Source organism: Rana temporaria, chromosome 1, assembly GCF_905171775.1.
Source record: "Rana temporaria chromosome 1, aRanTem1.1, whole genome shotgun sequence".
NCBI classification, from domain to species: domain Eukaryota; kingdom Metazoa; phylum Chordata; class Amphibia; order Anura; family Ranidae; genus Rana; species Rana temporaria.
The window spans coordinates 657,557,204-657,584,413 of NC_053489.1; positions in this window are offsets into that span (position 1 = coordinate 657,557,204).

The window sequence follows — 27,210 nt, forward strand, 5'->3', positions numbered from 1 at the left end:
ACACCAAAGTTTGATCACTCTAAGGACAGATAGTCTTTGCATTTTTGCACCTGTTTTGAATTTCCTGCATATAGACTTTCATAGTGTGCTTATGGGGACATTTCTATTTACATTGTTCACTATCAATATTTTAGCACTTTATTTATCAAGTTTTTACGTATTTATTCATTTCTCACGTATTTATTTATTTATTCATTTATATATTTTGTTTCCACATCGTTGTAATTTGTCTACTTGGTGTGTCAGCAGCTTACCTTTAACCACTTGAGACCCGCGCTATTGACAAAAGACGTCAACAGCGCGGCTTTCAAGTGCCGGGTGGACATCTTTGGACGTCTTTTTAAAAACATTACCCGCGCGCGCCTCTGGGGGTCGCGCAGCAGGTAAACACTGTCCCGGCGCATCGCTGGGGAGCCGATGCGTGTACCTGGCGGCCGCGATGTCCGCCGGGTACACGCGATCGTCGGGAACACAGCAGGGACGTGTAGCTCTGTGTGTAAATACAGAGCTCCACGTGCTGTCAGAGGAGAGGAGACCGATCTGTGTCCCTTGTACATAGGGACACAGCATCGGTCACCTCCCCCAGTCACCGCCCTCCCCCCACACAGTTAGAACACACCCAGGTTACACATTTAACCCCTTCCTCACCCCCTAGTGTTAACCCCTTCCCTGCCAGTCACATTTATACAGTAATTAGTGCATTTTTATAGCACTGATCGCTGTATAAATGTGAATGGTCCCAAATTTGTGTCAAAAGTGTCCGATACGTCCGCCGCAATATCGCAGTCCCAATAAAAATCGCAGATCGCCGCCATTACTAGTAAAAAAAAAAATAATAAAAAAAATCATAATTCTGTTCCCCATTTTGTAGGCGCTATAACTTTTGCGCAAACCAGTCGCTTATTGCGATTTTTTTTTTTTTTTTTTTTTACAAAAATACGTCGAAAAATACGTATCGGCCTTAACTGAGAAAAAAAATCGTTTTTTTTTTAAAAAAAATTGGGATATTTATTATAGCAACAAGTAAAAAATATATATATTTTTTTTAAATTGTCGCTCTTTTTCTGTTTATAGCGCAAAAAATAAAAACCGCAGAGGTGATCAAATACCACCAAAATAAAGCTCTATTTGTGGGGAAAAAAGGACGTCAATTTTGTTTGGGAGCCATGTCGCACGACCGCGCAAATGTCAGTTAAAGCGACGCAGTGCCGGAAGCTGAAATTTCGTCTGGGCACGAAGGGGGTTTATGTGCCCAGTAAGCAAGTGGTTAAGGCAGCGCAGAATTATTCTGTATACCATTCAAGTAATGCAGTATTACCATTGCTGTGCAGTACTTACTGGGTGCACATTGGCAAGGAAATTAAGTTAAAATGTAAGTTCTGAAGATTAAAAAATTTGCTGACTGAGAATATTCCACCAATAGTAATATTTCCTTCCCGAATATTGTCAGACCCAAATAAAAGCTTTCTTTTAGTAATAAAACATGGATTATCACAGCCTACTTCTTGGCATTGTGCTAGTAAAATACAAGTATAATATACAGCAAAAACTAATACAGCTTTACCAAACATTCCAAGCCAATCTGTTGTTTTATTCTCTACTGTCAGTTTTCATATCTAATACAGCCTGCTGCTTGTACGTGTGCGTTGTTGTTTTATAGCCAGCCTTTATACTCTTCAATATGTGTGAAGAAATAACTTACTGAATAAATTATTTTATGATTTTACAACAGTTAACCATTTTTGGTACACAATATTTTTGGCTTGTTGATGATTATGCTTTATACATACTTTTCTATCTGAACAATTCTGTATTATCTTTCTAGAGAATTATGTTTTAAAAAGGCCTCAGACTCAACTCGTAGTATGCCTGCACATTTATCAAAGTGGCTGAATTTCTGGAGTTCAGCTTTAGGCCTCGTACACACGACAGAGTTTCTCGGCAGAATTCACCGAGAAACTCGGTCAAAACCCGGATTCTGCCGAGAAACTCTGTCGTCTGTACAGTTTTGGCTCGATGGAGCCGCCGAGGAACTCGACGAGAAAATAGAGAACATGTTCTCTATTTTCTCGTTGTCCTCGTTGTTCTATAGGAGAAGGCGGCCCGCCAAGCTCCTCGGCGGCTTCATCCCAAAACTCGACGAGGAACTCGACGTGCCAAGCACGTCGAGTTCCTCTGTCGTGTGTACGGGGCCATAGGGTGTACAGTATTGATGTAATCAAAAGAGAAGGTGAATAAAGAGCAGGTAACTCAGCAAATAAAAGTTGTAGGATTTACCTAATATGTGTATGCACAAGATCGCCACATGTTGAGATACTGACGAATCAGAAGTGTATCAGAAACTAGGTATTAGCTTCAAGGTTGCCAAATGAGCTAAGTAAAGTGGAACTCGACAAGCTTGCTTTGCGTACACACGGTCAAGACCAAATCACCTCATTCTCAAACGCGGTGACGTTCACCACGTACGACGGCACTATAAAGGGGAAGTTCGATTCCATTGGCGCCACCCTTGGGCTGCTTTTGCTAATCTCGTGTTGCCGCGTGTTAGTAAAAGTTTGGTGAGTGACGATTCGCGCTTTTCAGTCTTCATGCTTTCAGATCGATTTCTGCCGTTCAGTTTGTGCTTGTGGGTTTGTATCTTGTCTTTCAGGACGTGCGGTCAGGTCGTATTTGTTTTACAGTGCGTTCCTGTCCGCTCGTTTCTGGTTTTCAGGTCGTTCTTCATAGGACTTGCTGTTCTTCAGTGCGTTCTGATTAGACGTTCGTTTCTAGCCATGTTGCAGGCACCTGCTCGTCGTAGAGTTCGTGTTATGCAGTTGGTTTGTGTAGGTCTTCTTGTTTTAGACCTAGACGAGTCCATGAACAGGGTGAGGAGGCATTCATGGACCAAGAATTGGTTGCTCCGTAGGAACCAATTCTCTCATATGCCTCTGCTGGGGGAGATCCAGGAAAATAATCCTGATGACTACAGGAATTTTCTGAGGATGTCTGACCCCGTATTCCAGCACCTCTTGGCTTTGGTGTCGCCATATATCACCAGGCAGGACACCGTTATGCGGGAAGCAATCAGTGCTGAGCAGAGGCTAGTTGCCACGTTACGCTATCTGGCAACTGGGAGAAGCCTTCAGGACTTGAAGTTCATGACAGGCATCTCCCCCCAGGCTCTGGTCCTCATCATTCCAGATACCTGTACTGCCATTATACAGGTTCTGCAGGATGACTATATGAGGGTAAGTTTTCTCCTTTAATATCACATTTAATGTATTTAATGTATGCTAATGTATGGTATCTATTTCCTCCTTCCCTAATTACCATGATTGTAATATGCTGTGAATGTCCCCTTTGCCCCCATGCATGCTGTAAGCTCTTATTGCCTCTTTTTTGGCCTACATGCATATTTCCCTTCACTTACCTCCCCGCTATCCTGGGCCCAAACACACCTAGCCTAGTCACTTCCCAATGTATTGTGTTATATCCATTGTAATGCTTTATCCCCCCCCTCCCTCTAAAATGTGTTATAAAGTATAGCTTCCCCAATTTTCTATATGTTTTGTAGAGGTCCCAAACTCATCTAGCCCCCCCCCCCCTCTAAAATGTGTTATAAAGTATAGCTTCCCCAAATTTTTTTTTTGTAGAGGTCCAAAACTCATCTAGCCCCCCCCCCCCCTCTAAAATGTGTTATAAAGCAGGGCTCAAAATTTCAAGTCCTGAGCTACTAGCCAGGCCTTAAGTGTTGCTCACCGCCAGTTGCCCCACCCAACCCCGCCCCTTGTAAATTATCATATTTTATTCAGATCATACATGGTATGCAGGGTCGTATAATGTTAATTGGACCCAGGGCAAACATTTCCGTGCCCACTGTAGAAACACTACCGGAGAGGGTCAGAAAAACTGCAGACATACTACAGGAGAGGACCAGAGAGACTGCAGACATGACAAGGAGAGGGTCAGAGAGACTGCAGACATGACAAGGAGAGGGTCAGAGAGACTGCAGACATGGCAAGGAGAGGGTCAGAGAGACTGCAGACATGGCAAGGAGAGGGTCAGAGAGACTGCAGGAATGACAGAGAGAGGGTCAGAGAGACTGCAGGCATGACAGAGAGAGGGTCAGAGTGACTGCAGGCATGACAGAGAGAGGATCAGAGAGACTGCAGGCATGACAGAGAGAGGGTCAGAGAGACTGCAGGCATGACAGAGAGAGGGTCAGAGAGACTGCAGGCATGACAGGGAGAGGGTCAGAGAGACTGCAGGCATGACAGGGAGTGGGTCAGAGAGACTGCAGGCATATCAGGGAGAGGGTCAGAGAGACTGCAGGCATGACAGGGAGAGGGTCAGAGAGACTACTGGCATGACAGGGAGAGGGTCAGAGAGACTGCAGGCATGAGAGGGTCAAAGAGACTGCAGGCATGACAGGGAGAGGGTCAGAGAGACTGCAGGCATGACAGGGAGAGGGTCAGAGAGACTGCAGGCATGACAGGGAGAGGGTCAGAGAGACTGCAGGCATGACAGGGAGAGAGTCAGAGAGACTGCAGGCATGACAGGGAGAGGGTCAGAGAGACTGCAGGCATGACAGGGAGAGAGTCAGAGAGACTGCAAGCATGACAGGGAGAGAGTCAGAGAGACTGCAAGCATGACAGAGAGAGGGTCAGAGAGACTGCAGGCATGACAGGGCGAGAGTCAGAGAGACTGCAAGCATGACAGAGAGAGGGTCAGAGAGACTGCAGGCATGACAGAGAGATTGCAGGCATGACAGAGAGAGGGTCAGAGAGACTGCAGGTATGACAGAGAGAGGGTCAGAGAGACTGCAGACATGGTACAGGTACTGTGGATGGTGTGGTGATGAATGTCTCCCCCCTCCCTCCACATTTCTGTAGAGGGGGAGATGTTGCAGCTCAGTGTACACAGCTCTAGGACCTGGGAGAGCATGTCCTCCCTCTGCACTTGTTCAGTGTGATCCCTGACCCCTCCCCCTGCTCTGAGTGTCGGACTCCTCTGCTCACTTTCTTCTCACTCAAATCGTCAGCAGTGTCCAGATCCAGACAGCACACAGGTCCCCTCATACTCACATCCAGTCATCTCAGAAGTGTCAGACAGCAAGTCCTCTCCTGTTCCCTTCCGTTGTCAGCAGGTCGGAAGTCGGGAAGGAGGAAGTTACATCTTCCTCCTCTGAATGCCGGTCCTCCAAGCACCTGATTGGTTGTTAGGACGCAAGGAACCAATCATTTTAACAGGCGGGATTTGGAAACAACAGGAGAAAGCCACTTGATTGGGCACCTTTTCTGCTTCTCGCAACCAGTTAATTTGTACTCGCCAAATGCTAGCAGGCGAGTACAAATTTTGAGGGATGTTATAAAGTATAGCTTCCCCAAATTTTTTTTGTAGAGGTCCAAAACTCATCTAGCCCCCCCCCCCTCTAAAATGTGTTATAAAGTATAGCTTCCCCAAAAAAAATTTTTGTAGAGGTCCCAAACTCATCTAGCCCCCCCCCCTCTAAAATGTGTTATAAAGTATAGATTCTCCAAAAAAAAAATTTTTGTAGAGGTCCAAAACTCTTCTAGGCCCCCCCAAAAATGTTGACAATGGTCCATCAGAGGGGGTGAGGAATGTGATAATTGGGCCTTATATTTTTGTTGTAAAATGCTCTTTAAAATAAATGTTAGAATGATTATTATGTCTTTGTATAATCTGCTTGCAATGTTATGTGCAAAAGTATTTTTTTTTGGTTTGTTTTGATTCCACAGCTTCCGTCCACGCCACAGGAATGGCGTGGACGTGGTGGAGCCATTGACGGCAAGCACGTCCGCATCGTGCCACCACCCCGTTTTGGTTCCCAGTTCTTTAACTACAAGGGGTTTAATAGCATTGTGCTGATGGCGGTGGTGTCAGCACAATATGAATTCCTCTATGTGGATGTGGGGAATAATGGTCGGATGTCGGATGGGGGAGCCTTCAGGCAGACAGAGTTTGCTCTTCGTCTCCAGAGTGATGATCTTGCATTGCCACCGGATGCAGAGAATGCGGAAGGACTCCCCTTCGTGTTTCTGGCGGATGAAGCCTTTGGCCTGGGACCGCATCTCATGAGGCCATTCCCCTTTAGGACCCTCACCCCAGAGAGGAGGGTGTTCATCTTCAACTTCATCAAACCCACCCAGGAGCATCTGCGTCAGAAGGCAATGACAGATTTCTACAGAATTGCCAGATTCCCACGCACCGTGGGGGCCATAGATTGCACCCATGTGGCACTACGGCCCCCCGTGACACAGAGCACATATACTGCAATCGGAAGCATTGGCATTCCATCAAAGTACAGGTGATAGCCGATGCCCAATGCCTCATATGGCACGTCCGTGCCAAACACCCAGGGTCCAGCCATGACAGCTTCATATACCGTCAAAGCAACATCCCCACAGAATTCAAACAGAACGTGTACGGGAACAGCTGGCTGGTTGGTGAGTGACATGGGAGTCAGGCATGACTGTCCCACCCCATGATGCAGACATCACGAGGGGAACATGCACGACTAACATCCTCCTGTCTTTTCCCTTCCAGGTGATGCGGCATATGCACTTGGACCCATCTCATGACTCCATTCCGGAACCCCCAAGCCCCAGGAGAGAGAAGATACAATGAAGCACACGCACGTACCCGTGCAGTGGTGGAACGCACCTTTGGCCTCCTGAAGTCCCGTTTCCGATGCCTGGATAAGTCCGGGGGAACCCTGTATTCCCCAAACTTCGTGTGCCAGATCATCGGTGCATGTTGCATTCTACACAACTACGCCATGAGAAAGGGCCTGGAGATTGACCTATGTGATGACCTGACCCCCAACCACCCAGTCCCCCCCTGCCCGAGGGTCCCCCGTCTGCTGAGGGAAGAGCAGTCAGGAGATGCCTCGTGGTAGGCTTCTTTGAACGTTAAACACACACATTCATCATGTCACAAGGAGAATGCACGCATGCACACCACTGTGGTCCCTAGCACACACACACATCACATCCACATCAAATTGGATTAGACCAAAGTACACCGCACGGTACTTGGGAGCAGCAACGCCACGCCAAGGCTCCAATTAGGTTGCTGTACATTCATACACCATTCACACGTGTCGTGGGGATAACTTCTCCCCAATGACTGAGGGTGACACTTTGCCGGCAGGAGTGTCACCCCCCCCACATTCACACATCATTCACACTGTAGCCTGCACTACTCCCCGTGTGCAGGTATTTAAAAAAACAACTCATAATCTGAGTATAAACGAAAATATCAAACTCATAATCTGAGTATAAAAGAAAATATCAAAGAAATCAACGGCCCTGTCGTGGGCTCCGTCTTGTCCCTAGGCTCCTGGGGCGCAGTTGCCTGGGGCGAGCCTCAGGTGAGGGGGCTGGTGGTGGAACCTCCCCCAGTCTCTCCCTGGCTGCCTGGCTGCCCTCCATTGCCACGGCTAGCCGGTGGAGATAGGAATTTGTGGCAGCCTGCATTCGCAGCCGGCGGGTGGTATTGCTGCGCTGTTGGCGCTGTGTCTGCCTCCCCTCATTACGGACAGCAGCTGCCAGGCTCCAGACCTCAGAGACCAGGCCAGATGTGGTGGTCTGCAGGTCCACCAGACAGGACAGAAGGGCTGCCCCATTCCCAACCACGTCCTGCAGGCTCTCATTAATGTTGCAATTCTGGCCAGCCTGCTGGGTGATGGCCTCCTGCACTGCCACAGTGCAGGCAGCCTGGCTCTCGGCCGAGGAGGCCAGGCTATCTGCAACCCTGTGCAGATAACTCGCAAGAGACCCAATATGGCGGGTCTGCCTCATCTGGTCCCTTGCCAGATGGTCCTCAAATTCCTCTGGGACTCCACAGGTTTTCTTGGTAGCCTTCCTAGGGGCCGGAGAGGCTGGCTGGAGGGGACGGTGTCCCGTGAGGGGGTATCCCTGGAGGGGATGGTGTCCCGTGAGGGGGTATCCCTGGAGGGGATGGAGTCCCGTGAGGGGCTATCCCTGATAGGGATTGTGGCCCTTGAGGGGCTATCCCTGATAGGGATTGTGGCCCTTGAGGGGCTATCCCTGATAGGGATTGTGGCCCTTGAGGAGCTATCCCTGATAGGGATGGTGGCCCATGAGGGGCTATCCCTGGTAGGGATGGTGGCCCTTGAGGGGCTATCTCTCATGGGGGAGGAGGTTTGGGAGGGTCCAGGTATGGGGGTCTCCTCCATTAGATAAACCGCATTCTCCTCTACCCCGACGTGCTCCTCCTCCACTTCCTCAAGCAGTGAGGTGGGGGCACTCTCCACCATGGATGGGGTGGGTCGCCCAGCAGCCGATGACGGCCCAGCTCCCTCCTGCACATCTGTGGATGACACAACACATTCGCATGTTGGTGGACCCACACACTTGTCACATGTTCCCTTGCCCCCCCTCACATGCTACACACCAGAAAGAAGATAAAACACACTTACCAGTCCTCAAGGGCTGTTCCCCAGAATCGAAGCCCTCCAGGCCCTCCACCAGATGCTGATCCAGGAACCTGGCAACAACCATGTCCTCTGCTGTAAGGGTGATCCTTGCGGCTGGTCCTCCACCTGTGCCAGTGGCATGCTTCCTCATTGCCACTAGTTTATCCTTCACCAGTCTCCGCAGGTCATTTATTTTTTTGCGGATGTGTTTAGGCTTCCTGTCCGCCACGCCAAGGGCATTGACCTGGGTGGTGATCCCCGCATAGATGCGGGTTTTGTCAGCCTTACCAGTGTTGCCACTCTGTGGCCCATAGAGGTGGGCGCCGTGTTGGGAGAGCCCATCAATGATAATAGCCTTCTCCTCAGGGCTAAAATTTGTCATCCGCCGGTCAATAGAAGACTCTGGTGCAGACATAATTCCCACAAAAAGCAAGATACAAAAGTCCTAGCAGTAAGAAAAAATGCTTGGGTACTTTTGCACTTGACGGGCGCATGTCTGGGCATATTTATGCACTGGGCGAAGGCAGTGGGCCGGCGTATCTTAGAGGTTACGCCGGGCGCAGTTGTGCGCATGCGCAGATGGGGGCAGACAGTCCGGCGATGTCACAGCGCATGCGCTGTTTAAGATACACCCGACGTATCTCTCTGCGACACGGTCAGACCATCATTTGCATGGGGTGACGCTCACTTACACTTACGCCGCCTTACGCAATCGAAAATACATTCCGCTGGTGCATCTTGGTGAGTAATATCTTTCTGAATACAGTACATGCCTCTCCGCGCTGGTCCGGCATAGCGGAAGTAAGATGCGATACGCCGGCGTAAATATGCGCCAATGTATCTGAATCTAGCCCACGGTCTTTCTCATTTTTTTTTTTTTTTTTTAGTTGCCATAAACTGGCATTTTTTTTAAACAAAAATAAAAACAGATTCTTATATAGCACAAAATGTAACAATGTAAACCTCTGGGCAATAACACAGACTTTTTTTTAAACAAAATTGTCTATCTGCCCATAGGGGTGTTGGCACCCCTGGACAAGCCAAATTTTGAGGATGCACACAGTCTTTTTAGGGTCAGCATCTTCTATCTGCCATCATGGGTGATCAATGGATGTGTTTTGTGGGTGCAACCCCTTCTTCCTTTCACCTACTTGAGTAGCGAGGAAGGGGTTGCACCCACAAAACACGGACATAGATTTCCCGAGATGGCAGATAGCACATGTTGACCCACTGTGAGCATCCTCAAATTTGGGCTTGAATGAAAAAAATAACAAATATGGCCCGGATTCACAAAGCACTTACTCTGACGTAGAACAAGATACGCAGACGTAAGTGCAAATGTGCGCTGTCGTATCTGTGCGCCGGACTCACAAACTAAGATATGCCTAAAAACAGGCTTCAGCCCGCCAACGTAACTTGCCTACGCCGGCGTAGAGTGGGCGCACATTTAGGCTGGACGAATGGTGGCGCTCTCATTGATCAGCCATTCAAATATGCAAATGAGAGAAATACGGCGATTCACGACCGTACGTTTGCCCGACGCAGGCTACGCGATGTGCGCGTAAGTTGTACGTCCGGCGTAAAGTTAAGCCCCATAAAGGAGGTGCAACCCAGCAGCAGACATGCAAAGGTCTGCACCAGGGAACTGAAGCCGGCGTATTTTACGTTGTTTACGTTGGACGTGTGTCTGGCTGGGCGTAGGTTATGTTCACGCCGTAGGCAGTGATCCGGTGTAGTTTAGGCAGTTGTTCCGCCGTGGTTGTGAGCATGCGCAGTGGGATGCGTCCACGTCACTGCGCAAATGCGCAGTTCGTGATACGTATCTGTCTGGCGCTCGGCCCATCATTTGCATGGGGGTCACACCTCATTTGCATGCCTCACTCCCACATCCATCTACGCTGGCGTACGCCGTTTTGGGAGCACTGGCTTTGTGAATTCCATGCTTCCCTCTCTGCGCTGCATTGGCGTAACGTACATTATTTGTGCTACGGAGGCGTAATATGCGCCCGCTCTCTGTGAATCCGGGGATATGTGTGTAAAACTGGGAACCAACACATGTTTAATTTTTATTTGCCCCCCAAGTCCTCCATTATGTCCTTCAAGCTTTTATTAATAAAGGCCATTTTTTGCTTGATTTCTGACATCTCCCTACTGCACGCTTTTATTTGTAGGAGGAGATTTTGGGTCTTGGAATGGGAGGATCGATCCTTTCTTCTGGCACATAATCATCCCCTAAAAAAAAGGGGGGGGGGAATTACACATCTGCAGGCCTACATCTCGTATTACCTGAAGGTGTGGTGACAGATACTGACCTGTTGTTGTAATTTCAACCACTTCTCCTTCCCCCACATCCTGAGGTCTGGGTGGGCGGTTAGGTGTGGGCTCCTTGCGAGGATGGTGGGTAGGTGTTGGCTCCTTGCGAGGAGGGCAGGTAGGTGTTGGCTCCTTGCGAGGAGGGCGGATAGGTGTTGGGTCCTTGCGAGAATGGTCGGTAGGTGTTGGCTCCTTTCGAGGAGGGCGGGTAGGTGTTGGGTCCTTGCGAGGAGGGCAGGTAGGTGTTGGCTCCTTGAGAGGAGGGCGGGTAGGTGTTGGCTCCTTGCGAGGAGGGCAGGTAGGTGTTGGGTCCTTGCGAGGAGGGTGGGTAGGTGTTGGCTCCTTGCGAGGAGGGCGGTTAGGTGAGGGCTCCTTGCGAGGTTGGTTTTTTTGTGGCTCAGAGGAGTGGTATCCTCCCAGTCTTCTGTCCCCTATGAGAATGAAACAAAAAGTACATTTATCACACACACATATTTGAGGGCAAGAATCGGAATATTAAACATTGCTTGGAAGTGGGGTACAAGTTTGGGCAGTTACAAGCAGAAGACATGTTTTTTGGCAAACTCTATTCTTGAATACTCACCTTTTTGGGACACGTTTCACACATGTAGACACCCCTAAAAATGCACAGGAGCACCTGTGTGGGTCACCCTAAAAAGGTTGTTCTGGTGGCCCACACTAGTGCTCCTGAGTGCAGATGTGTTAAAAGCTGTGGAGTGTCCTCTCCTTTAGACTGATCTAATTTTGATTTGAATTGTAGTTACAAACACATCAGCTAGACACCTATTTAAAGCTACGTCCCACACAGCGAAACTAGTCAGCGTTACACCTGACTGTCCAGCCGACAAGCAAACCCGATGGTTTGCCTGATTCTTCCACAGTGATGCCGAAGGGTAACTGGAACACAGGGAGATAAACCTGACAGGAGATAATCACTGGAGCAGCTACCTATACAGAGTGAGAACATTCGTGCTCAGATAGCGCCTGGATCCAGGACTTGCAACCGTGTGGCTCAGCTCCTATCGGTGCGACTACATCCAGGCTATCCAGTTTTACCTGCCGCATGAGAGCAACTATTTTGCCTATTTGACCCTCGGGTACGATACACCTGCAAACATTCAAGTGCACTTCAGGCACCACATGTTATGTGCCACGGATCTCTCTACGATACTGTTTATCTGAGGCAACTTGAACTTCAGCGGGTGGAAGGCACGCTACAACCCAGGAGCGGTAATGTACCACACATGAGACTTTGTCTCCTTTGAACAATCTTTAATGATTATTTACTGCACCCTTGGAACTCTGCTAGTTTAAGCCAATATAATCAAAACTACACACCACTAATGATGCTTCCCCTGAATGTATGAGTATTGGATTACATCCATATCTATCTGTGGACATTTAAACCACAATTATAATTTTTTCTTTATAACGGCTGCAGCCCAGTTTATCTTTTCTCCTTCTCTCCTGTCTTTGGCTCTCTCTTTTATCCAGCAGCTCGAGCATCCAGGAGGCCAAGGAGGATAGCCTATCTCTGCTACTCCATATACCAATTAATTATTTAATTTCCCTCTGAGAGATATACATTCCTCCTCTGCTAACTGACGTCCGGACAGTTCTCATATATGTTTTTTGTTACGTCTCTCGTCTTTAATGTGTATGTTCATGTGCTGATCTGACCAAAGTCCTACTGGCCCAGATCTCACTGTAATTGATTTTAGTCCCACCTACCTTTAAAAGAGCCTGTTAATATTCCTGTCCACCCAAACAACACGGTTTACAGACCATTCTGTCATTCTCCTCCATCATACACCTGCAACAAGGGATGCAGTCTCCTACCTCCCCAAAACATGCTGATATTTAGCAGGGGTTGGCATGTTAGTTTGCATTACTTCTGAGACTCTCAGACATTTCTAAAGGTTGATGAGTAGAGGTGGTTTCATCATGTACTGCTCCAAAAGGATCATTGTAACATAGTTTCTGTGTAAAGGAAAGACATTGCCAATGTCTTTTTAAAGGGTCTTAGGGGTATGATGGGGAAGATTAACAGGCTGGTCTGGAAACCGTGTTTATTTGGTTGGACAGAAACATTAAGAGGCTCTCTTAACCTCCCTAGCGGTATGATTATTTCAGATTTTAGGTGCTGAAAGCGGTACCATTATTTTGCAAGGAAATTTGGCGTTTTATACTGTAGGCATGTAATTCTTAGGAATAACTCACTTAAATCTGACCAAACAAGAGTCTAGTAGGCATCCTGGGTATGAAAAAGTTTGAAAAACAAAATTATAAATTATAATATAATAAATAATTATAAATAATTATAACAAATAATAATATAATTACAATAAAAATTATTCAATAATGTAATCAACTTAAAATCACAGAAATTTACTCAGTTGCAGAATTTATGATGAATTTCCCCACAAATCGCTATTGCACAATTCTGCAAGTGATTATAATTTATTATCGCTGTTTTCTAGCTGCTCTAAAACCACTTTTGACATAAAGGAACACTTTTGGTTGCTATGGACAATCTACAGTTTGCAGGCAGAAAGAACAGTTTTTATTTTATAAAAGTACATGTAGGGTACTGGGCAGACCACAAGGGACAAAGGGGGTGTGTATTTTTTACATACAGTACTGTAATCTATAATATTACAGTATACTGTATGTAAGGTGTTTGTTTACTTTTTTGAATTTGGCGCCGTTCTCTGTCCCCGTGCGTCATAACGTCGCAGGGAACAGAGATCGGCGGCACACAGGGACACTGTGTGAATCAAGTGAGGACCTGCTCGCTCACACAGCGCGGCGGCATCACAGGATATAGGGACAAGGTAAGTAACTTTGTCTGTGGCTGCTGCGAGGGGAGCCCGAGTCTGGCTTGGGGATACCGCTTTTGGTATAAAAATCTTACTCCGAGCCAGACTCGGGAATACCGCCAGGGGGGGTTAAATGAATGTGGGACCAGGATTGGAGTCAGTTACTGGATGCTTGTACTGACCACTTTTTGAGGTCAAAAGCTTCGGGTAAGCTTCCCATTTGCGACACTAGGGTGTCATGTTTTCTTTTCTCTGGGTGTCTGGATATCTCTTGCATTCTCCTTCTCTGGTGACACATCTACATATATTTATAAGAACTATGGGGCAGATCCACATTCATCTGCGTGGGCGCAGCGTATGTGAGATATGCTACGCCGCTGTAACTTACTTTGCTATTCTTTGAATCCTGAAAGAATTTGCACCGTAAGTTACGGCGGCGTAGTGTATCTCTCGTAAGGGCGTGGAATTCAAATGCGGCGAGTAAGGGGGCGTGTTTCATTTAAATGAAGCGCGTCCCCGCGCCGAACGAACTGCGCATTCCCCATTCGTCAAAACTCCCAGGGTGCATTGCTCCAAATGACGTCGCAAGGATGTCATTGTTTTCAACGTGAACGTAAATGGCGTCCAGCCCCATTTACGGACGACTTACGCAAACAACGTAAAATTTTCAAAATTATAAGCGGGAACGACGGCCATACTTAACATTGATACGCCACCAGATGGCAGCTTTAACTATACGCCAGAAAAAGCCGAACGGAAACGACCTAAAAGAATGTGACGGCCGCTCGTACGTTCGTGGATCGTCGAAAATAGCTAATTTGCATACTCGACGCGGAATACGACGGAAACGCCACCCAGCGGCCGCCAGAAAATTGCATCTTAGATCCGACAGCGTACTAAGGGGTACGCCTGTCGGATCTAACCCAGATGCCGTCGTATCTTGTTTGGTGGATAGCAAAACAAAAGTACGACGCGCAAAATTTGAAATTACGCGGCATATCAACAGATACGCCGGTGTAATTTCTTTGAGGATCTGTCCCTATGTTTTCACCTTTGGAATCCATTCCATCTGCAACCACTATTTATAACCTTGTGATAAGAACTTTATTGCTACATGTATTATTTGGTGTATTTTGTATGCACAAGCACTTTAATTGATTTCATTGTTATCTGATGTTTTTGGTGGTTTTTTTTTTGCACAATGTTTTGTATTAAAGTTTTCAAGTCTACAAACAAAAAAACAGCAACTGCCAAAAGAGCATAACAAAGGAAGTAAACACAAGGGTTTGCCTCGCAGGGCAGTAAGGTATCTACAGAAATTATTTCTCAATACAAAGTTCTAAAGTCAGTACGTTATTCACTGTACCAGTCTATCCAAGGTTGCCAAGATTTCTCAAAAGTCTTCAATGAATCAGTTCTAAGAGCTATTAGTCTTTCAAAGGTATAGTGGGATTGAACAATAGATTTGACCTCTCGTATGTCTCGTGAAGGTAAGTTTGGCCACCATCAAGATACAAGAGATTATTTTTCGGAAAGCAGGGGGAAATTGTTGATTCGAAGATTTAGGATTTCCAAAGGCGGCTTTGGTATAGTAAGGATACCAAAGACACTGGAGAGGAGTTGGAACACACTCCGCCAAAAACTATGCAGATGTCCAGAGGATATGAAGTAAATTGCCAACTTGGCCATATCCATGCCAGCATAAGGAGGATCTGCCGGAGGAAAACTTTATCTAATGATTTTGAGTTAATGTTTCGTTTTTTTTTTTCACAATAACACTTTCATTTTATTTATTGATACATATGTTCTGATGGATTTATTTATGGTATACATTAGCACTGTTACCCATAGTGTTTGGCTTACATTACACAAGGTACAATTTGTTAAGGATTGCACCTTTTTTGCCCCTATACTGTGAAACGTTTTACCTGAATATTGTGCTAACAGCTTTTTATTACTTAGCCTCTAGAGTGAGAGTTTTTTTTCTTTTGTCCCATTGTAATCAATCATACTGAAAAATCTGCTTACATATTCCATGCATAATGAAAATAATGAAGTGGATTTCCATTCAAGTTCAATGTAATGATTTATAAACAAAAATTCAATAAGAAAATGTATTTGTCAAGTTTTGGTTTGTCTTAATAATTTACATTTTGAATTTAAATCTGGTCTCACCAGGATAATATAACATTTTGGAATAAATATGCAACCCAAAATTCCCATGCTAGAAGCTATTATAGCAAATATCTCTACTAGTGCAGTGTTCTTCCCTGTTAAACTCATATAGGCTGGGATAAAAGCGATCCAGACACTGCAGAACACCAGCATGCTGAAGGTGATGTATTTTGCCTCATTGTAACTGTCTGGTAAATTTCTGGCCAGAAAAGCCACAAAACAACTCACAGCTGCTAGAAGTCCCATGTAACCCAGGAGTATTGAGAATGCCAAAGTAGATCCTTCATTACACAGAATAATGATTTTATCATCATATAGGTCAGTGTTAGTTTCTGGAAATGGACAGGCAGTCAATAACCAAATTATGCTAATTAAAACCTGGATAAATGAACAAAGAAGAACCAAACAGTTGGAAATTTTAACTCCGATACATTTTCTCCAGAAACTTCCAGGCTTGGTGGCCTTGAAGGCCATGTAGACCATAAAAGTTTTAGCTAGAATTGAAGATACAGCCACTGAGAAGATGATTCCAAAGGATATCTGACGAAACATACAGCTGATAGGACCAGGCCGACCCAAAAACAAAAACACACAGAGGAAGCTCAACATGATGGAAACCAGGAGAATGAAGCTCAAGTTTTGATTATTAGCTCTGACCACTGGAGTATCTCGAAATACAATAAAGACAAAAAAAATTGCGGATGTTTTAATAAAAAGTAAAACAGAAATAACTGAGACTGTGAGAGGAACCGGGTCATTTCCATAAGACAGAAATTCAACAGGTTTTGGTACACACTGATTGTTATCATTTGGCCACTCCTCTTCTGAACACTTGTGACATGAACCTTTATCTAAAATAAAATGTATACAGTGTGAAACACTATTACAGTATCTTTATTTTAAATAATATATTTACTAACAGTTGGAAAAGAAGACCACCCTCCTCTCCAAAGCTTTTGTTTCCACCATTTCCTGAGGGGCAGGTGCTAGATAGAAAGTCCTTGCTTTTAATAGACCACAAAAAAGATTACATAGTCATGACATCATGAGTAATCAATCGCCCATCTAAAGACTTTCTATTGACACAATTCACTCACACAGGATTAAATCTAGCCATACATACATTCAGTGAAAGAGAAAGCAGATTTATTTTATGTTATCAGGTTTTATGTACTTTTCTGAAAGATTTTTTTTTAATTATTGATATAATACAGAATAATAGAACCTCTGTTAGTGACAATTGCTATTTGTAAAATTTCTTTCCCAGATATTATCATTGACTGTGGGACAGGAAGCCAATATTTTATAATTTTTTTTCTAGGTTGGAGCAATTTCTCCTAAACTCCTGTCCTGGGTGATATCTGCTAACAGAGCAGGAAGTAAGAGAACATTCTTTCAACAATGACAAAATATCACCTGCTGCTTCCTTAGGAACCAGTGACAGCAGAAAACTGTCATATATAGAAATGTTGGAAATACCACTTCTATATATGATGTTCGACTTCTGCCAAACAGAGGCCAAATGGCAAAAGTTCAGGCTTTTATTCAAATGTCCAAACAGCCAGAGTTCCGTCCGAACCTAGATTCAGACTGAACTGTCAACTCATCCCTGGCTCTGACATGAGGAAGTTAGGCTTCATTTCCACTGAGGTTTTTACAGCCACCTTTCTGAGCGTTTTTTACAGCTTAAAAACGCCTGTCCATGTTATTCTATGGCATCATGCCCACATAGGCGTTTTTGAGCTGCAAATGGCATAGGCATTTTTGAGCTGTAAAAAAAAACGCAGGACCAGGGTGTTCTGAAGCTCCAGAGTAGAGCTGTAAAAACGCCAGACGTTAAAAAACGCTCAAAAACGCTCACAAACGCGCAAAAACGCTCAAAAACGCTACCGTTGCGTTTTTGAGCTGCAGCTCAAAATATAAATAAATAAATAAATAAATAAACATGGACAGGCGTTTTTAAGCTGTAAAAAAGGCTAAAGAAAGTGGCTGTAAAAACGTCCATGGAAATGAAAAAACGCGAAAACGCTCAAAAACGCTACCGTTGCGTTTTTGAGCTGCAGCTCAAACAATAAATAAATAAATAAATAAACATGGACAGGCGTTTTTAAGCTGTAAAAAAGGCTAAAGAAAGTGGCTGTAAAAACGTCCATGGAAATGAAGCCTAAGGCTTCATTTCCACTGGCGTTTTTACAGCCACTTGTGTTAGCCTTTTTTACAGCTTAAAAACGCCTGTCCATGTTTATTTTGTAAAAAAAAAAGCGGTAGCTTTTTTTTTTCTTTTTTTAACGTCTGGCGTTTTTACAGCTCTACTCTGGAGCTTCGGAACACCCTGGTCCTGCGTTTTTTTTACAGCTCAAAAACGCCTATGCCATTTGCAGTTAAAAAACGCCTATGTGGGCATGATGCCATAGAATAACATGGACAGGCGTTTTTAAGCTGTAAAAAACGCTCAGAAAAGTGGCTGTAAAAACGTCAGTGGAAATGAAGCCTAAAAGCTCAGGCTCTTCCAAGATGGCTACAGACACAAAAACACAATAGGACATTGTGGGATTTATTTACTAAAGACAAATAGGTTGTTTATTTTGCAACTGAAGCTGCACTTGACATAAGTATTTTCTCAAGAGCTTAGTTTATGAGGTGAAATTGTAAGGAAAACCGAATCATGTGCAAAGATTTTTTTTTTTTTGCTTGAACATGAATGAATGACGGAAGTCAGCAGAGCTTCTCCTTATTCGGCTCTATTTCACTTTAGTAAATCACCCCCCATAAGTCAGCAATGGGTAAATATTAGGTGCACGGAAACAGCAGGCAAACCAGCAGGCAAAACTCTTTTTAATTTGCTTGGCCTATTAGACAACAGGGTGAGTACTTCCCATCCTACGCCAGGGACAAAATTGAGTTGTAAGTTGTTGCTTAGCCATCACAGAAGTTTTTTTTTTTTCCGTATAATACACATCTTCCTGTGAATGGCTAAGCAGCACTCAGTCTGACTTTATTTTGTTCCGAGATAGGGACAGGAAGTGCTCATCCCATTGCCAGAACACAGTGCTATATACTGTATGTAGCTATGGCTCCATACAGTTTATACATATTCAAAGCCACTGCAACTGTTAGTAAAGTTAAGAATATAGAAGGAACACCCAATTCAGGAATGAGCAAAGGTCGGACTTTGAGGCACGCGGAAGTATAAAAAATATATTATTTATTACAAAGATGAAAAAACATTTTTTTTACACAATAACAGTGGTATAGTTGAATGTGAATAAATACAGTCACAATAAAACCATCTGGATCAGAAGTATATGAGTAGTGAATAAATCCTATTGAAGTCGCCTACGCGTTTCACCGTGGGGCTTCTTCAGGACGAGACAAACAGGATTTTTGCTAATATGTAGATATTGTTTCACAATCTGATGCACTATGGTGGATTGTTAGTAAAGTTAATAGCTTGCTTGGACCAGCTTGATCCAAACAAACTAAAGTTAAATGAAACCTGAAGATTAACCTTAAAGCGTTTGTTAGCCTAAAATAAAAATAAAAAACGATCATGTTCCTTTGACCACTCCACATACATTTACTGCAGCAGGGCGGCCCGTCTGTGCAAAATCAGATAACAGTACGTGATTTGCACCCTGCGACGATTAGATTCAATTCAGAACCGATCAGTCATCAGGTCCAGACCAATGATTTATGGCCTGGACCGGCTGATTGGTTCTGACCAATGGCAAAACGTCCTGTGCCTGTGTAATGTGAACACAGGCACAGGAAATTATGCAATCTCCCCTTCTGGAGCCCTTTTCGGTTCCAGCGTGAGAGGAGAGAGTATCTACCATGAGTACACAAGTACTACACTGACACCAGATCACATAGGCACATATTTAACCCTCTGATTGCCCCCCAGTTAACCCTTTCATTCCCTGTCACAGTATCACCAAATACAGTATACAGATGTTTTACTGAGCACTGAATTGGTGTCACTGGCGATGCCAGTTAGCATCAGTGGAAGTTAGTGTTCTGGTGAACTGGCCAGTGGCTTAGTACATCTTGGTCATAGACAAACCAGCACTGCAGTTACACTTGGTGATGTGGCGAGTCCCATAAGTGCAGTTCAAGCTTGAGCAGTGGCTAGCACAAGTAGTGGCCCGCAGCCACCAAGAATTAGAACGCAGGCTGTAGAGCCCATATTGTCCTTCCTAATGGGCTTGCAAATCCTGATTGGTAGCCCACAGATTCTGCAGTGCCTGTACTTCCCCCATTCACTGGCCAACCTGGAATTCAGGTGGAAACAGCAGATTTAACTGCCCTTGGTTTTTGTGAGCTGTTTTTCACAGAACATCTGTACGGATCTATTGTGGACCAAAGCAATTTATATGCTAATCAATTTATTGTTGCAAACCCAAATTTGACCCTTGACAGACAATTTTCATGAAAACCTATCATGGTTCCTGAATTTAAGACCTTTCTGGGCCTATCCCTCACCATGGGCATTACTATAAAGAGTGAGTTGTGGTCATATTGATTCACTTGACTCAATTCACCATATGCCCATGTTCTCTGCTGTCGATAAAGCAAATATTGCAGTTTATGCACTTCAACAACAATGAACTCTGTCGTCCTTGGGGGGACTCTGAATATGATCAGCTTCACAAAATGCGGCCCCTCAAAAACCACTTCAACCAAAAATTTGCAGCCTTGTATATCCCCAAAGAAGATGTCTGCGTTGATGAGTCCCTGATTACATTTTCTGGCAGCCTTGTTTACAAACAGCTTCTCCCCAGCAAGCCTGCCAGATATGTATAAGCTCTATGACAGGCTATACACAGAGTTTTCTGGTTTATGAGGGAAAAGATAGCAGTGTGGAGCCCCACAACTGCCCAGACTACATAGGGAGCAGCGGCAAGATTGTTTGGGACTTGGTGTCACCCTTATTCAGAAAGGGGTACCATTTATATGTGGACAATTTTTATACAAGCCTGACACTTTTTAGACACCTCTTTCAATTATGAATTATTTCATGTGGCACCATGCAATCTAAACTCTGGGACTTCCCTCAAAGGCTTGTAAATGCCCCTTTTAGTCAGGGGGAGAGAGCCTGCTTGAGGTGCAATGAATTGCTTGCAGTGAGGTGGAAGGACAAACGGAATGTTTTCATTCTTTCTTCTATTCACGCAGATACGGCAGTCCAAATTACGATTACTGGTGTTGAGAAGCCCATCTGTGTCCATGACTACAACTCTAAAATGGGAGGCGTGTACTTAGTTGCCCAAAAGGCCAGATGCTGGTACAAAAAAATTGTCTGTATACTTATTCCAATTGGCTATGTTCAATACTTATGTACTATACAAAGCATCAAAGAGAAGTGGATCCTTCCTAAAATTCAAGGAAGAAATGATCACAGCACTTCTGTATCCAGAAGATGCTGTGGCCCAATTTCCCAATCCAGATGTAGTGAGCCAGCTGTATGAGAGGCATTTTCTGGATGTCCTCCCTGGAAACCCCTACCCAAAGAGCACCCCAAAAAAGATGCAGTGTCTGTAGCAAGCGTGAATATAGCCGTGACACATGTTATTTTTGTCCCTTCTGCCCTGGCAGACCTGGTCTCTGCATCGGGGACTGTTGCTACACACTAGTGGAAATATTAGTATAGGGTAATGCATCAATACAGTCTAGGGCACACTTCCACAAAGAGCCTTAAAAGATGTTCGATGGCTATCGCATTTTGAAAGACTAGCCTGGAATGTTCAACGTTTTTTACAGTTACAATAAAAGTGTAAAAAATTTATAAATAAATAATAATAATAATAATAAAAGTTGTTGTTTTATTGCTCTTACTGTTATACTGGATTTTATACTATACTGTAATGTTTTATTGTTACTGTGTTTATTGTTTGCTTTGCAGGTATGCCATTCTACTGTACTGTTACTGTGTTTTATTGTTATCCACTATTTGCTTTGCAGGTACGCCATTCAGCTGCAGAATGGATTTGTTTATTTTGACAGCAACAGAGTTTGCTCTCACAATACGTAAATCTGTGACTCCAGCGCTCTAGGAGGTGGTTTCACCACCGCAGTTAAAAAAAAGAGCATATATGGTGAAGCATAGGGGCTGGGTTGGACAGAGGAGGGATTGCCCCTGTGCTTCGCCATTTATATTTTATACTCTTTTTTTTTTTACACAGATTGCAAAAAAAAATGGTTCTATTGATACTGTGTTTTATTGTTAACCTGTGTTTGCCTTGTAGCCATTCAGCTGCAGCACGGATTTGTTTATTTTTTTAAGGTCAGGTTTTCAATAACGCAACAAAAAGGATATCCTAGACTAAAAATGAAGCCATAAGTATGACTTAAACTGTGTGCCTGGCCTTCTAATGCACGTATTAGGGGAAGAACATTGGAACCAAATTAGCAGGCTCATTAGGGGGTGAGCAAGTCATAACTATGAAAAATATTTTTTTTCACCTGTCATATCAGATATTTCCCCCTCTGGACACTGAACACACTCAAAGCAACATCGATGAATCCCCCTCTTCATCACTCTTCTGGAACCCAGAGGACAGTCTTCAGAGCACATAGACACTGGAATCTAGAAGACAATCATATTAAGACAAAGAAAAAATAAAGCATTGTAACAATCCCTCTGTGACTGAGGGGTAGCACAGCCTGAATATGCTGAAATATTGTGACAGAACGGTGACACTCCAAGCCTGCAATATCACTCTCCTGGGTTTATGATATGTATTCAGGCACTGGCAGAGACAGAACATCTCGCTCCAAGATACAATATAGCAAACAAGTACCATCACACATTGTATACAACTCTGGTGTAAAATAAATGAAAGACACACTTCTGCTCAACTGATCCTAAATATCATGCATCTCTCTGTGCAACCACAGCACTTGCTCCATCTTTGCCTTCCCTGGGCTCAGCATTCAGAATACTCCAGCAGCTGACTCCAGCCCTCCTCTGGACCTCCTGTTGGTCCTGTACTTTCTGATTCTTTATCCTTCCCCAGCTTCTTTCCAGCAGATGCACAAGGTAAGTGGGATGCACTGTGAAGTAAGGGAGAGTGGGGGACTCTTGGCTTCTGAAGGTGGAAGGGCTCTTGAAATCTGATGTAAGTTGGCGTAGGGCTGTTTCTGAACATCTAGTTTTACGGATGCAACCGGCCCTTTGAGAGCAATCATAATGCTGATGAAGTCCATGATTAAATTGAGTTTGACAATCCTGGTATAGATTTATGTCTGTCCCAAGCATGTCTGAATCCACTTACTATTGACTGACTCACTGTGTATGTTGGAAGGCTATTCCAAGTATCAACTACTCTTCAACTAAAATAATAGGGCCAGATTCAGGTAGCTCTGCGTATCTTTGAGCGGGCGTAGCGCATCTCATATACGCTATGCCGACGTAACATAGAGAGGCAAGAACAGTATTCACAAAGCACTTGCTCCCTAAGTTACGGCGGCGTAGCGTAAATGGGCCGGCGTAAGCCCGCCTAATTCAAAGTAGGCAGGTAGCGGGCGTGCTGTATTAAAATGAAGCGTGTCCCCATGTAAATGAATGGCCGAACGAACGGTGCATGCACGCGCATGCTCAGAATCACGTTGCATATACTCCCTAAGATACGACGGCTCAATGCCTTCGACGTGAACGTAACCTACGCCCAGCCCCATTCACGTACGACTTACGCAAATGATGTAAAATCCGACGACTGCTTCGACGTCCATACCCTAACATGACTTACCCCTGCTTTATGAGGCTTAACTTTACACCGGACGTACGCCTTATGTAAACAGCGTAGATTACAGCGACGGGCGTAAGTACGTTTGTGAATCGGCATATCTAGGTCATTTACATATTCAACGCGTAAATCAATGGAAGCGCCCCTTGCGGCCAGCGTAAATATGCGCCCAAGATACGACGGCATAGGAGACTTACGTCAGTCGGATGGAGCCAGAATTCAGGCGTATCTTGTTTCAAGAATACGGCGCATAAATACGATGGCGCATCTGTGGACTTACATGGCGTATCAATAGATACGTCAGCGTAAGTCCTTTCTGAATCCCGGCCATACTATCTAAAATCAGTTTTGAACTTTCCTCCTGCTAGTTTGAGGTCATGTCCCTGTGTTCTTGATCTTAGCTTCACCCTCTTCATGTATTTATAGGTTTCAAAAATGTCTCCCTCTACCTTAAGTGGTTAAAAGGTTTTCTATCTTTGTGGATATACAGTAAATGTTGTTTTTTTTTCTGAAACTAATTGGAACTGAAGAAGTGGCTTGGAGAACCTACAAAATGTCTTCAACATTACAGAACAAAATCTAGTTTCATATGACCAACTACTACTAGATGCTTTATCATGTGTAAGCAGCAATGCCCTCACACATGATTGGGTATTTAACTACCTCCCACCCAGTCTATCGTAAAAATAAGGCCTATTGGGAGCAAAGCTATTATGGGTAGATGTCATATGACATCCTCCCAGTCCTGCACCTTGTGTGCACTCTAGGGGCCGTGTAGTGGCACAAACTGTCACCTGCTGTATCCACCAGACACAATAGATGACAGCACGTTGTATCTGGCCTGCCAGTTCATATTCATTGTGTACTATTGTGATCTCTGCGATTTGTCACAGTGATCACATGGTACAGACAGGGACCAATCACAGCACACCTGTACTATGTGATAGCTGTGGCCAATTACATCTATCACATTTGTACACATTGCAACATAAATGGACGCCATTCATAAAAGAAATATTGCTTAAAACAGTGATCATCAGTGTCATCATAGTATTTTAAAACAAAATCCTGATCACCTCTTTAGCATAGTACAGTGTCACTATGGTAACACTGCACTGCTCTCTCTGGTCACAGTATGTAAACAAATAAATACAAAAATAAAACAAAAGGTAACAAAATGTAAAATGTTGGAAAAAATGTATACATATTTTTACTTGTCAGTCAGTCAGTGGATAATATAACCATAACTTAACCTTACTTAACCTCCCTGGCGGTATGATTCTGTCTGGAATTACGTACCAAAAGCGGTACAATTATTTTGCAAGGAAATTTGGAGTTTTATACTGTAGGCCTGTAATTTTTTGAAATAACTCACTTAAATCTGACCAAGCAAGAGTCTTGTAGGCATCCCGGGTATGATTTTTTTTTTAAAACAAAATTATAAATTATAATATAATAAATAATTATAAATAATTATAACAAATAATAATATAATTATAATAAAAATTATTCAATAATGTAATCAACTCAAAATCACTGAAATTTGCTCAGTTGCAGAATTGTCGCTGTCATTATTTATTTATTTTTATGACGAATTTCCCCACAAATCGCTATCGCACAATTCTGCAAGTGATTATAATTTATTATCGCTGTTTTCTAGCTGATCTAAAACCATTTTTGACATAAAGGGACACTTTTGGACAATCTACAGTTTTTAGGCAGAAAGAACATTTTTTATTATATAAAAGTACATGTAGGGCACTGGGCAGACCACTAGGGACAAGGGGGGTGTGTATTTTTTACATACAGTACTGTAACCTATAAGATTACAGTATACTGTATGTAAAGTGTTTGTTTACTTTTTTGAATTTGGCGCCGTTCTCCGCTCCCGTGCGTCGTAACGTCGCAGGGAACGGAGATCGGCGGCACACGGGGACACTGTGAATCGAGCGAGGAGGTCCCGCTCGCTCACACAGTGGGGTGGCATCGCTGGATCCAGGGACAAGGTAAGTAACTTGCCTGTGGATCCAGCGAGAAGGTAAGCCGCGCCGCTGCACACTCTGCACGTCCACCCTGAGCGTGACTCGGGGATACCGATCTTAACATGAAAAACCAACCCCGAGTCACGCTCGGGTTTACCGCCAAGGGGGTTAACTAATCTAAACAAACATTCACTTTGCTAAATTAACTCTTCTATTGACATGTGTAGGGACTTGAAAATGTACTATGGAAGCTCCTAGCAATGCCTACACATACTTGCAGTAGTCTTAAATATTCTGCAGTTACAGTTGACATGCAAACTCCAACATTTTCTCAAAGTACTAAAGCTTGCCCATCCCTTCCTACCTCCTGCGAATCCCTTTTTGCCCAATAATGCAGCTCATCATGGTGATTAGTCTTCAGGAATGTTGGGGGGAATTAGCAGTAAGCTCCTACACTACTTAATTCATCTATGTAGGAATTAGTAGTCAAGTGAAAACACAAACCTCACCATGTTTCCATATTGCCGGTAATCCATCAAACACAAACTCCTCTCCATTAGGAGAAGATGCATTGTAACTTCCCATATGTACAAAAACATGTGTAAAATCAAAATGTATTCCAAAACTGTAAATATCATACAACGTGCACATATCTCCTTTCTCATTAAAATATACTTCTTCTCCGGTGGGATCTTGAAAATGGACTCTTCTTAAAAACTAAAAATAAAAAATGAATTCCACAAGACTATACCAAGTCTCTACCATTGTTAAATATTTTAACTTAAATGACATACATATTTATTATTTCCTTCTCCATTTCTGAAACTGATTGCCAGTAGCATGAAAAACCGACCGCCTAGTCGCAGAGGCCACTGGAGTTTCATGAAGCCCCAGTGGGAAGAGATTTCCCACAATTTTGGAGTTTATGAGAAAACAAAATAAGTCAGAAGGACAGAGCTTCACCTGCTGAGGAAACACTGGAACTTACTCTAGACCCTTTTGATTGAAAAAATGAAAGGGAAACTGTTGGTGTGTGCAAAGGAGGGGTAGATCCTTTTGCCTTTTCTGTAATGGCTGGGAAGCAGGAAGAGCTGGAATCCAGCCCCCAGCTTGGGGTTAATGAACAAGAAATTATCTCTGACTCTAATGCCGCGTACACACGGTCATTTTTTGTGATGAAAAAAAAACGACATTTTTAAAAACGTGTGTGGGCAAAACATCGTTTTATGTCTTCTGAGAAAAAACAAAAAAATTTTCGAACATGCTTCAATTTTTTATGTAGTTTTTCAAAACGTAGTTTTTTGTGTCATAAAAAATGACCGTGTGTAGCTAAAACGACGTTTAAAACAACGTTTTTAAACCTGCGCATGCTCAGAAGCAAGTTGTGACGCGAGCTCTAATGGAACAGAGTGCCGCCGTACGTGCTGAACGTAACCGCGCTTTGTTAGAGCATTTTTGTGATGAAAAAAAACGTAATTTTTTCCCATGAATGAAAACTTCATTTTAAAAAACGACGTTGCCTACACACCATCGTTTTTTCAAAATGCTCTAGCAAAGCGCGGTTACGTTCAGCACGTACGGCGGCACTCTGTTCTATTCAAGCTCGCATCATAACTTGCTTCTGAGCAATGTCATTTTCCCCACACACGGTCATTTTAAATGACGTTTTTAAAAATGCCGTGTTTTTTTTTCATCACAAAAAACGACCGTGTGTACGCGCCATTAGAAGTCAG